Here is a 12,717-nt window from a genome sequence, read left to right on the forward strand (position 1 = left end):
CCCAGGAATCAATCCCTGTAACAAACCCCATTGCCTTCTCTGTCCCCATATCTACTCTAGCGACACCATCATAGGCCCTAAGCACACCAGCCACACCATCAGAGGCTCATTCACCTGCACATCTACTAATGTGATATATGCCATGTGCCAGCAATGCCCCTCTGCCATGTACATTGGCCAAACTGGACAGTCTCTACATAAAAGGATAAATGGACACTAATCAGACATCATAGCGTCCTTATTAAAACCATGATTTTAAGCATCTAGCAAAGTTATGAATTTAAGCTCCCGGGCTCATCTTTGGAAGGTGTTGTGCAGGTTTCCTTTGAGGATGAGGACTGAGAGGTCAGATATCGAGTGATTGTTTTGTGAAAAGTGTTCCCCCAGGGGTGATACAGAGATTTTGTCTTTTTGTGATAGGCATGTGTAGGACCCACGGATCTTGAAATGTCTGTTGTGGGGAGTGTAGATCATTGTAGCAGTGGAGATACGTCTGAAAGTTTTGCCTTTGTTGTTATGGCAGGGCTGATGCCGCTTTGGGATGGGGGGTCCTGGTCTGTGGGGAGCTGCTGCTTCTGATGAGCTTGGTGAGTTTGAGGGTTTATTTGAAGGCCAAAAGAGGGGGTTTGGGAAAGATTTCTTTCAGAGTATGGTCCCCATCAAGTCTGGGTTATAATTGTTTAATGATACCCCATATGGATTTCAGCGTGGGGTGGTAGGTGACAATTAGGGGTGTGCGGCTGAAGGGTTATTTTTCTGTATTGAAGCAGGGTTTCGTGGGGTATTTGCAGGGCCGGCTCCAGGCACCAGTGAACAAAGTAGGTGCTTGGGGCGGCCAGTGGAAAGGGGCGGCACGTCCAGGTCTTTGGCAGCAATTCGGCGGTGGGTCCCTCATTCCCTCTTGGAGCAAAGGACCTGCCACCAAAGTGCCGCCAATCATGGCGTTTTTTTTGTTTTGTTTTGTTTTGTTTTTTGTTTCGCTGCTTGGGGCAGCAAAAAAGCTGGAGCAGGCCCAGGGTAGTTGGGTAGCCCAATCCATGGTGTGATCTCCTTCTCTAGTGTAGTGTCCTTGTTTGGGGAAGGAAGTTTTAAATGTGTTAAAGTTTGTACCCTGGAGTTTCTTCTTGGAGCATATTCTGTGGTATCTGAGTGCCTGGCTATAGATAACAGATTTCTTGGTGGGCTTGGGTCGGTTACTGGATCTGTGAAGGTAAGTGTAGTGATCTGTGGGTTTCTCTCTGTAGGGTTCCATTGCTGAAGCTGATCATGGTGTCCAGGAATTTTATGCTAGTGTGGGAATGTTCTAAAGAGAGTTTGATGGATGGGTGGTGGTTGTTGAAGCTGTGGTGGAAATCTATGGGGGAGTTTAAATCGCCTGGCCAGAGAATGAAAATATCATCGATGTATCTTGAGTATCGATGCCGCCATTGTGAGGCTTGTTGGTGTATAGGAAAGTGACAAACATGGTGGCAAGGATGATGTTCTGAGGGAGGCTGTTAATGTTGCAGAGTTTCTGGAGGAAGTTGGTTGTGTCCTGGAGGAAGTTGGCCCTTTGTCCAGAGCCAGTCCAAACACACCAAGAAATCTGCTGTCTACAGCCAGGCAGTTAGATACCACAGCACATACTCCAAAGAGAAAGTATGGGATATACAACTGATTCAAAACCCGCAGACATATCTCCACTACTATGATGATCTGTACCGCCCACAACACACCTTTCAAGTCTCATGGGTCCGACACATTCAGCATGTGGTGTACCTCATCCAGTGCATTAAATGGCCCAATAACAATTATATGGGTGAAACCAGACAATCACTATGTTCACAAATGAACTCACACAGAAAACTCATAAAGACAAAAACCCCATAGGCTAACACTTTTCACAAAACAATCACCCGATATCTGACCTCTCAGTCCTCATCCTCAAAGGAAACCTGCACAACATCTTCCAAAGATGAGCCTGGGAGCTTAAATTCATAACTTTGCTAGACACTAAAAATTATCGTCTTAATAAAGACACTGGACTTGTGGTTTATTACAACAATCTGTAACCCACTGACCTCCTTTTTGTCCTATGACTGCAATGATGTTAATGGGCCACTTCATCTTGAATAGTCCCTTAGAATATGTGTTAACTACTTATGCTAAACAATCTGTTCCACCTTGTATTTAGCTGGGGTACCCTCATACCTTTTCCAGATCTGAAGAAGAGCTCTGTATAGCTCAAAAGCTTGTCTCTTTCACCAACAGAAGTTGGTCCAACAAAAGCTATTACCTCACCCAACTTGTCTCTCTCATATGCTGGGACCAACATAGCTATAACTGCACTGTGAACAACATACTCAGTTTAACCAATACATACAGCATTCATTGCCTTGGATTTGTGGGCAGTGATAAAGACATATATTAAGCTGGAACCTACATCTCCATACCCAAACCAACACATGGGCACCTCAACCCAGCTCAATACAATACAATAGATTTTTTTTAGAGCATCCTTCATACGCAGGGGTTTTTCTGAGAGACTCAATCAAACACTAAAGTGAAAAGGCAAATTTTCAGATAGGATGAAAGAAGGGAGGTGATTTATGGTTGGTTCATCAGCGATTTAAGCCCATGTTAGATGTGTAAAAATGTCACTTGCATCATGAGAAAGACTGGAAAAATAACCATTAACATTCAGTCCATAGGCCCCTAGCTGAGATTCTCCAAAGGCTTATAATCAAACAGGAGCACTGGCCATGTCTAGATGAATGAACAGATGGCTAGGTAGACAGAAGCTGTAGGATGACAGATCTGAAGTGTCTATATCCAGTTTCCAGCAGCTGTAAACTAGCAATGAACCTCAAACAAACCCCCAGGTCCAAACGCCCCAGAACTGCACAGCTGTCCTGATCTGAATCCAAATATTGTGGCACAAGCCCATCTCTTCTGCAGGCAGCTGGGGCTCACTAATTCCAGGTGCTGAACTTTCCCACCTACTGCTAAGTGACCCCAAACCACCTTGAAGTTATTGAAAGTCAAGGGCACTCGGCACTTTGCTGGGCGGAGGCCCTATTGAGGGCAGCTGCATAAATCAATGGGACTTCAGGCCAGTACTATTGTGATTAGAGCAAGCACCAAAGAGGTGAGCCCAAGCTTTAAAGGACAGATTGGAACTTTCCAAAAGTTCAGTGAGTCTTTTGATTTGGCCCATTGCATAGACCAAAAGTTAGCAAGGGATGCTAGGGATGCAGTTCAGGCCCATCCCTGGATAAAGAACCTTCATGCTTTACCACCACACATAAAACAACCTCCTTGAGGAATGGGAATAGATGCAGCCTCTGCTGGGCTTTTGCCCTCATGAGTCCATGGGGCACTGCCGGAACCACAGTAGGAGAAGACTTGACCTCTAAAACTTGTCACTTCCTTTCACTCTAGTTGCCTTGAGCAGGAGGAACTGCGGAAGGCAGGAGAAACTCAGGGTATGAGTCAAGGAGAGATGATTATTCAGCACATAATCTTTTTATAAGGAATAAATGCGAGAAAACCGGGTTTTCTTTGTGGACCAAGACCCCACATCCTTGGAATGTGGACTGGCCTGGTGAATCATTCCCCAGCCTGGTTTTAACACTGACTAGCCTGTTCCCACTACCTCTTCCATGTCCCTACAGCCAGAGCCAGACTTTCTGACTTTTTTTCAGGGTGCAGCTGAGAGAGAAGGGCAATAATAACTAGCCACTCCAGAGGGGTGAGGGTGATTTAGAGGAGAGCATGCGGCACCTGTGCTTGTTTTTCAGATAAAGATTTGGCCTTTAAGAAAGAGAGAAGAGCGAAAAAGAAAAGCATCCTTTCACCTTTAAAAAAAAATCAATCCTTCCAGACTCAGAATAGAAGAAACTTATCTTGGAACTGAAGTCTAGGCTTGACACAGTGTGCCTGTGATTTCTCAATCTCCGAAAGTGACAGAGTACCCAATATCCATCAGTGCACACCGGGGCTCTCCTCATCTCAGGCCAGATCAGCCGGCTCAAACTGACTAGCTGCAAATCCCAGGCAGGGGGAGCTGGGCGCTGGTGGGGGAGAGAGAGCCATTGAACACAGGGCTGTGTTACTGTTAATGCATCAGCACAGGTTGCAAGGAGGGGAAGGAGCTGGGACAATAACAGTGAAAGGATATCTGCTGAATTAGAGCCACACAGTCCTCTTGTGCTTTGCAAAATGAAGCAGCAGGACCCCTGCAGAATGAGGTCAGAGGATGCATAGAGACCCAGCATGCCTAACACTGCATAACCAGCCAGTGCTTCGTCCTGAGGATTTGGAGGTCGTGGCCAAGGTGGGTGGGGCAGAGCTAGGTATCTCCACTGGCCCGTGCATGGAAAACAGCTGGTTAGTCAGCGCTGCATGTTGCAGCATGAACTTCCATCCTGCCTCTTTGTCCATCTTTCCTGGAGGCACAGTGGAAAGCCTTTCCAGGCATCTCGTCCCTAGTGATTGCTGAAGGGCCATGTGTTCCATCCTCGTGAGAGTGTCCGCAGAAGAGAGAAGAGTCTTTCCAACTGACTTCAAATGAACTGTGGCCAGGACTATGGTGAAGTTCATTTCCAGCCAGCAGATCTCGGTCCCCTTTCTTGCAGGAGGAACTGGGGTATCATCGGAAGACCCATCAGGAACATAGGAGTCACTGAACCACAATCTAGCAGGGTCCCCTCTCTCTCACAGTGTGCAGTACCTGCTGTTACAGGGTGCTCTGTGTGTGTATGTATGTAAATAATTACTACATACGGTGCTAGTAAATGGCGCTCAAGCATATATAGCTTAGTTACTGGGTTTTGTCAGCTCAATAACACATCTATCCATCCTCCGTAGTTAGGTGGCCTCTGTTACTCTAATATCTGGGCACCTCCCAATCTCCAGTGCAGTTCCAATCTACAGCTTGCCAAGCCCTTTACAAAGATGCGTACCTGTCATCACCAACCTTTTACAGATGGGGAAACGGAGGCACCAAGCTTGAATGACTTGGACACGATCACTCAGCGTGACAATATAAGAATCAGTACTGGAACTTAATTCTAGCTGACTATTAAGCCCTCCCTATCCACTCAACCACACTACCACCTCTCCCCCATTCCTGCAGACAGAAGTGCGTGACGTGCTTTGCATTAAAGCAACCAGAGCCTGAGACAGGCTGCAGCCTACCACAGACTGTTCTGTCCCTTCTGTGCAAACTGGAGAATGACCATTGGTCTATACAGCCGAACCCCACAGCGGTGACATCAGCTCCACCCAAAGTGCATGGAAATATTATTGCATGTGTGCATTTCTTTTCAATTGTATTTAGTTCCGTGGATATGCAAGCTAATTAGTTGCATCCCGGCAAGCGGCAAATGAGACCTTGAAGCAACAATATGTGAGCAGGGAGGGATGGGCTAAGTGGCACTGATGGGGCTCTTTGTCCTTCGAGTCTCATTAGAATATGCAGAAGCTCTCCCAACCTGCCAGCAAGAGAGGAGATCTAAAAGTGACTCCCAGGAGCAGCAGCCTGTTGGAGCGAGGGCTGGGAAGCAGGATTCATTTGAGATCGTTCTTTTTGTTCCGGTGAAAAATAATAAACCTTTTTCTTTTCCTTGTTTTTCTTTTTAAAACAGTTTGAAAATGTTTGACATATGGAAAAAATAATGAATTCCATTTTTCTTTTCCTTTTTGCATTCTCTGATCTGTCAGTCTGCAACCAGGAGCCCTGCTTACCGGGAGGGGCTGTCACTCTATTTTATATAGATATCGCTCTTCTCACAAATTGCTCCCCCCCCTGCTCAAGGATAAGGCTGAGAGTGAGTGGCTCCAGGTGTTGATGGTGGCTACAGGGGCCTTTTTCCTTACTTGGTCATTGGTTCAAGTCCAACCATATGCAGCCTAGATGGGCCCAAGCTATAAGTCAGCATTCGAGCCCATAGCATTGCCTGTAGCCGGAAAGACAGGATTTCTGATGAATGCAGAAGGGATTCTTTACTGACACACACACAGCCTGTAATGATTGATAGCTGCCAGACTGCCTAATGCACCATGTTGTCTTCTATTAGCATCACACCAGAGGGCTCCCTTGAAACCAGGCCTGTCCTGGAAAGTCACGGGATGGACTGCTGCTTGGGAGTCCAGCTCAGGATCTGAACTTACAGTTTGATCCTAGCTCCATGATGTGCCTGTGCCCCAGATCTGGCCTACCCATCAGTTCTAAGTGAGTACCACTTCCCTGGCTGAGGAGCACAGCCGTTTTTGGAGGTAGTATCTCAGTAATCAGAGCAGTACAGCTTCAGGGAACGTATGGTCTTACAGGCAAGGCACTGGACTGGGCTTCAGGGGATTTCCGTTCAATTCCCAGCTCTGCCACACACTCCCTGTGTGATCTTGGGCTATCACTTAGTTACTCTGTGCCTCAGTTTCTCCTCTGTAAAATGGGGCTATTTATGCAACTACCTTCATTAATGCACATGAGGTGCTCAGTGGCTGTGGGGATGGGACTATACACATACTTAGATGGACAAAGCCCATGGCTTTTTCTTGTTTACTCGCTCTCCATCCCTGCCAGATCTGGTTAGTTCTCTTCTCACCTTCTTGACAGCCAGAACTGGAGCCATCAGTTACAGTCACCGAGAGTCAGACACTGACCTCTCTCCTTAATAGCTGCCAGTACCCTGAAGTTTAAAGAGACCCACTCTGAGGGCATCTCACACACAAACAAAACCAAATGCGGCCAGGCACAAAGCCTCGTGCTGTGGAGAGGGTTTAACAGGCTCGGGGCTTTTTCAGAAGGTTCTCACAAGACCTAAGACGGATTGGGGTAACTTTTTTCTGATCCACGTGACAGAGATCAGCTCAGGGCTTGACTGAGCTAGTATCTGGCAGCTCCAGAAATTTTCTGGGGTTAAGTTTCTTGCTCTTTTGTTTGCAGAGATAATATTCCAAATAAGAAATCGTTAGCTAGCTCTCAGCATGTGTACCATCTATCTAGCTATTGGGAATTCTAGACATTTTTTCCCAAAACCTTTTTTCAACAATAACTGGCTTTTCGATTAAATGGAAATATTCAAAAAAATAAAACCAAACAAAAAAATCCTCTTCTCCCTTGTCAGAAAAAAAATGGTGGCTTTATTCCATATTTTTAATTAAAACAAAAAAAAAGGTGACATTTTTGAGAGAGATGAAAAATGTAGTTTTTGTTAAAATTTTTATGTGGGGGAAAAAATCACTTCCCAACTAGCTCCTCTCCCTCTCTCTGTCTCTCTCGCTGGCTAGATAGATAGATGGATCGATGGAGATTTTCATATTGGGTTCTGAATTGATCGAGTGCTGTCCCTCTTCCGACAGGCAGGCAGGAAAGAATTCTCTTTCCAACAGCATCAGTGCTGTGCGACGTTTCCTTACGCCCTCTAGTGATGGAAATGCCGCATCATTTTTGCTGACCCACCTACACACGCTCGCCCTCACAGAAAAACTGGAAATAGGGCCAAGAAAGAGATGCACTATGTAAACTGTCAGCGCTATTTTTCTCTGCTATCTCCTCGTTCCTTTTGATTTATTTTTTAGCGTGTTTCCCCCAGGCTGTGCTGTTTGCGCGCGTCTGTTTCTTCTCCCTTCTCCAGTCGACAGCAGCCACACAGCTTTCTGAGGGCAGCAGCAGCTGCCCTGTGCTTCCCAGGCTGTGGCCAGCCTCAACCCCTGTTCCTTCCGGGGAGGTTGCAGAACTTAGCAGATGCAGCTGTGGAGCATCCAGCTGCAACAGCTCTTCATGCAGAGGAGAATCAGATGGGTCTGGCAAGAGGAATGCCCAGTGATGGCAGGGGGGTGGCGTTAGGTCCAATCCTGCTGCTCTTATTCAGTCAAAACGTACATTGACATTGACTGACGAGGCCCATGGACTGCACTACTTATCAACAAGAGACCCAAGTGGCAGTCCAACTTGTTCACCTGTTGTTCTTGTGTGCACAGTTCCTGTGCAATTACACATCAGTTAAGTGAACCCCACGCACTTCCTATATAAAAAGGAAGTGCTTCCATACTGCGTTTGTCCTGCAAAATAACCTATTGTCCTTTCAGTTCTTTACCACGTTGCTGTGTGTGTAAAACTCAGAGCTCCCAACAACCAACAGTGCGTAGTTCAAACTGACCTGGTCCTTAGCATTAAGAAACAGGGCAAAGGTGATACAGCTGGTCTAATTCATTGGGCAGTCAAGGTTTCATTTGCATAATGTGGTATTGGAATGGGATCTGGTACAAAGGCCAAGACTGGTTTGCTGTGTGGGGAGCTGGGAGAGGAATAATATATTGTTTTAGTCTTTATGTGCTACGTTTTATAATCATCTTCCAAATGAACGACCTGCAAGGCAGCTGTCACAGCGAGCGCCCACAGCGCAGTAGTGAGGCTGACACCCGTTTGGGAAGGGCCGGGAGGGATTAGCAGTGCAAAGACAGGGGCTGCACAGAGTTAAGCGGTGCCAATACTTGCCTTGAAACCACAGCGGCCATTGGAGGTGTGCCGCGCCCAGAGTGGGCTGGCATTTGTTACCATCCGTGTTATGTGGAGGGGAGGGGCACAGGCGGATATTTAAATTTGCCTTTTGATTTCTGACCAGCTCCGCTCAGTGACTTCTGCAGAGCAATGGTTCCCCAAGAAGGGAGGCAGATGAAAAGCAGCCTGTTAGTTTACGAACTGTTTCTCGCTGGCCTTTGGTTCTGCTGGAACCAGGTATTGCAGTGATGTGAGTAATGTGTGCTGCTGCCCTCTACTGGAGGGAATAGAAACTACATAGCTGTGGGTCTTAGGCCTTACACTGCTAACTGCCTTTCTCCTCTATCTGAAGCAGTAGGAGCCTGTGCTTGTGGGGAGGGCACGCCTCCCAACATTTCAAGTGGCTTAAGCAGGCTGGGTCCTGTACCCATAAACTAGGAGGCCTGGGGGGAAGCAGAGCAAGCCCACCCCTCATTCACTGACCCACAGGGCTGGCTGGGCTCTGCTCCACGCTCCCTAATGAGCAGGCAGTCAGGTCACATTTGTGTGAGTGGTGTTGCAACCCTGAGGGCAACCCTGATGAGCCATATTGCAATGCCCGGAGCAGGGAGCCGAGCCTAGCCAGCCCCATGGGACAGAAGCCACTTCAAGCAGGACAGGGTGTTGTGTGGGTCAAAGGGGGACAGTCCCATGAAACCTGGGACTGTTGGGAAGTCTGGAAAGGGGGCTGCCTTTCTGTTTTCTGTGAGCCATTCTGATATGTCAGTGCAATGGGTCTCTTCAATCCGATCAGGAGGGTTAACTTCAATATCTGCATGGGATCACTTTACCTTAAAGGAACTGTCTTGTAAGCAAGCACCTGCAGAAGATTTGCTGCTTCTTACTGTGTGAGCAGATGCAGAGCCAGACACTGAAGCCGACCTGTCCAATGAGCAAAATTCCCCAAACAGCACTGAACCTACCGTGTGACTGTGGGGAATGTTATTGGCTTTAACAGGGGTTCTGGAAATCAGGACTCCTTGGGCAACTGACTCCCTGCGCGGCCTGCCTTGGGCAATACACCCACTCTCATTGTTGACCTGGATTCCAGCTGCGGGAGGAGAGAGAGGAGAGGGACTGCCTGTTTATTGAGATACTCAGACAGAAGGTTCTGTAGAAGTGCAACCTATTGTTAACCTCAGCTGAGAATTCAGGGTTGCCAACTCTCACAGTTTTACTGTGAGTCTTGCAATATTTTGTGCTGTTCATAAAAGCTCTTGACCCTGGCGTCATTTGGGTACATCAGAATCTCAACTTTTGTTACACAGAAAAGTGAACTTCTTCTATCCCTCGTGGTTCTGGAGAAATGCTGGAAACCATGAACCCTAAAGGTGCAGAACCCAGACGTCAGAAAGAATTCTCAATACAGTATTTTTACGTTCTCATAATTTTGGGAGTCCTGACTCTTGAGTTTTGAACACTGGGTGTTGACCAGTGCTGCAAGTTTCAGATCAGACCCTCATAATCTATAGGCGTCAGCTCTCCCGGAAGGGAGCTGTCTCCTGTCCGAGCTGACAGCAGACATGCTGATCCTGTCCCTGGTCGGGACCTGCTTGCATTCCCCTTTCCCTATTTTGTGCTATTTTGGATGAGTCACCTGACCTCACACTTCAGCTCACGAGCTAAAATTCCATAGGTCGCACGTAACCATAACCTGTACGCTGTGGTTGTGGTTTCCAGAGAGGGCTCAACATGAGCATCCCCTCCTCCTCTTTTAATGCACTTGCCTAGCCCCTCGTTATGCTAATGGGACTAGCAGCTGTTAGCTTCAAAGCAAAGTCAGACCTGTACAATTGCTAGGCAGTGAATAGGATGTGCCAGCCCCATGCTGTGTGAATGTGTGCGTGGATCACAGAAAAAAGGTACATTAGCTAATTAATTCTTTGTTCCGTTAAAGTTGTTATTAACATTGAGCTTATTGTGGAATTCACCCCAACAATCATGTTTACACTTGATCCCAAGCAGAGAACAAGTGGCTGCTTCCTTCCAAGCTTCCTTCCTCCGCCGGAGGGGAGGAGGAGACAATATAGCCTGCGGTTTAAAATCCCAGCTTTTCAAAAGTAATTTGATGTCAGGCAAGCCTGGTCCCAAAATGCACCAGGATGCACATGCAGTAGATTAGATTGGTTCATACTGGAGAATGCTCCTTGCAGGGACTTTAACACGGCAAGCGATTGTATGCAGATCAGGGGGGCATGTGAAAACAATCACCCACAGCAAGTGTACTCGGAGGCCTTCATAAACTTGACTTGTCTTCGGGAGACAAACATGCCTTGTTGACAAGCCCACAGTGCACTACGTGAATACACAAGCACATCGCCGGGGCCAGAGCAGAGCTCCCAAATCCTGATTCTGCCCAGCAATACTTGAGATCCTCGGGGAGAGAGGGTGGAGCTGGCAAGATTCATTCAAAATTAGCCCCTTTTTAGTTAGCACTATGGGGTTTCTTGCAGTTTCTCCGAAGCATCCGGGACTGACCTCTCCACTTGGAGACAGGATACTGGATTAGATGGACCTCGGGTCTGATCCAGCCTGGCAGTTCCAAAGGAGCCTGTGGTAATACTTGTACTCACGCTCAGTAGCACCTCACTGCACGAGCAGTGCCATAGAAATCCATCAGAAAGTGCTCCTGTGGGATAGCACATGTTATTATTGAGTATCTGTATTGTGATAGCACCTAGGAGCCCAGTCGTGGCCCAGGACCACGCTATGCTAGGAGCTGTACAAACACACAACACAAAGATGGTCCCTGCCCGCAAAGAGCTGACACTTGAAGCATGGTATCAAACCTGGCCCTAGGTTAGCACGTAGTTTTTAGACCCATCCTGATGCACGTGTTGCTCATAAGGTTTTGGGAAGAGTTTAGCTGGGTAATTTTCAGTGTATGGATTGTACAAGGCTGTTGACCTGGACTGTTTGCTTTTCCATGCTCCTGGTGCATGGTGGGCACCTAATTCACAAGTTTCTGCTCCCAGACTATGTGTAAACAGGAGACTTGCAGTCGGCTCGCTTCCCCAGGCACATTTTTGGCCAGAGAATTGTCTGTGCTAAAGGGCAGAGAGCCATCGGGATTTGTGGATGTTTCCATGTGTAGCCAGAGACCAACTGTGTTCTCCGGGAGACAGTGTGTTGTCTAGTGAGACCTTGGGCAAGTCTTTGTGCCTCTGTTTCCCCTCCTACTTTTTGCCTGTCTCGTCTATTTAGATAGCAAGCTCTGTGGGACAGGGGCTGTCTTTTACTGGGTGTCTGGGACTCTGATCTCAATTGAGGTCTCGAGGTGCCGTTGTCATTGTGCTAATAATAATTCCCACAAATTTTAAATCCTCTTACCCCGTAAGTCTCAGAGCACTGAACATCCCACTCCCCTTCAGAACCACCCCCGCCTACCAATGAATCTTTGTCCTGGGAGCATATCTTCAGCCCTTTCCATGCCAATAGGGCCTCCAGAGATGCTTGCTCAAAGTCTCACTTCATCTGTTTAGATATATATATTTACTCCTTGAAATCCACAGAGGCTGATATATTTGTACATTTCCACTCCAGCAGCCATGCGGCCTCTTCCCATTAGCGAGCATCTGGGATGATTCCGTTAATACTTTTTTCAAAAGAAAAGGCATGTTGCACAAATTGATAAATAATGTGATGCAAAAAAAAAAGGCAATCAAAATTAATTAGAGGGAGGTGGTTGTTTTTCTCTCTCCACTTTCAGGAGCTGGCTTCTCCCCAGGGAACTCTGCTAGTCAGAGAAATATTGATAATAATTAAGGACATCTCTGATTGCAGCAACGACTTGCTATTTAGTGGCCAAGAATGTTCAGGGACATCCTTTTTATGTCTTGTTCAAAGGATGGCTTCTCTAGCAGCCCTGTGTCCTAGCACTTGGCTGGGTGTAACAGGCTGGGGGGGAGCTGAGCCAGCCTTGAGTACAGGATGAGCGGCACCTGGGTTGAATCAGGTGCTCCCAGGCAGCAGCAGGAAGCTGGGGGCTGGGGCAGTGAAGCTGTAGGAGAACAGGGCCTCTTGCACTGGTCCCTGAGGAAGGAACAGTCTCTCAGGTAGGAGGGATTCTGTCTAACTGAAGGTGGGGTGGAAGGTTTTGTCTGTGTTTGCTTGAGAACTTTGTTAATGTAATATAAAGCCAGCCCCAAAGAAGGACTGTGGAGGTTGGTGAAGGGGAAAACAGGCCTAGGGCA

General features: G+C 47.3%; 1 protein-coding gene across 6 annotated transcripts in view; it reads left to right on the plus strand.

Annotated features, from left to right (window-relative positions):
• Nucleotides 1-12,717, plus strand: part of KIRREL3 (kirre like nephrin family adhesion molecule 3) — a 728,850-nt gene that overhangs the window by 517,917 nt on the left and 198,216 nt on the right. The window contains exon 1 of one of the 6 annotated variants that reach the window (XM_044997032.1): nt 12,456-12,579. The exons of the other annotated variants lie outside the window; for them this stretch is intronic. The gene's annotated coding sequence lies outside the window, so the exon portion shown is untranslated. Of the gene's footprint in view, nt 1-12,455; nt 12,580-12,717 lie in introns of those variants that run through there. 6 annotated transcript variants of the gene reach the window in all.

This window comes from Mauremys mutica, chromosome 22, assembly GCF_020497125.1.
Source record: "Mauremys mutica isolate MM-2020 ecotype Southern chromosome 22, ASM2049712v1, whole genome shotgun sequence".
Lineage (NCBI taxonomy): Eukaryota > Metazoa > Chordata > Testudines > Geoemydidae > Mauremys > Mauremys mutica.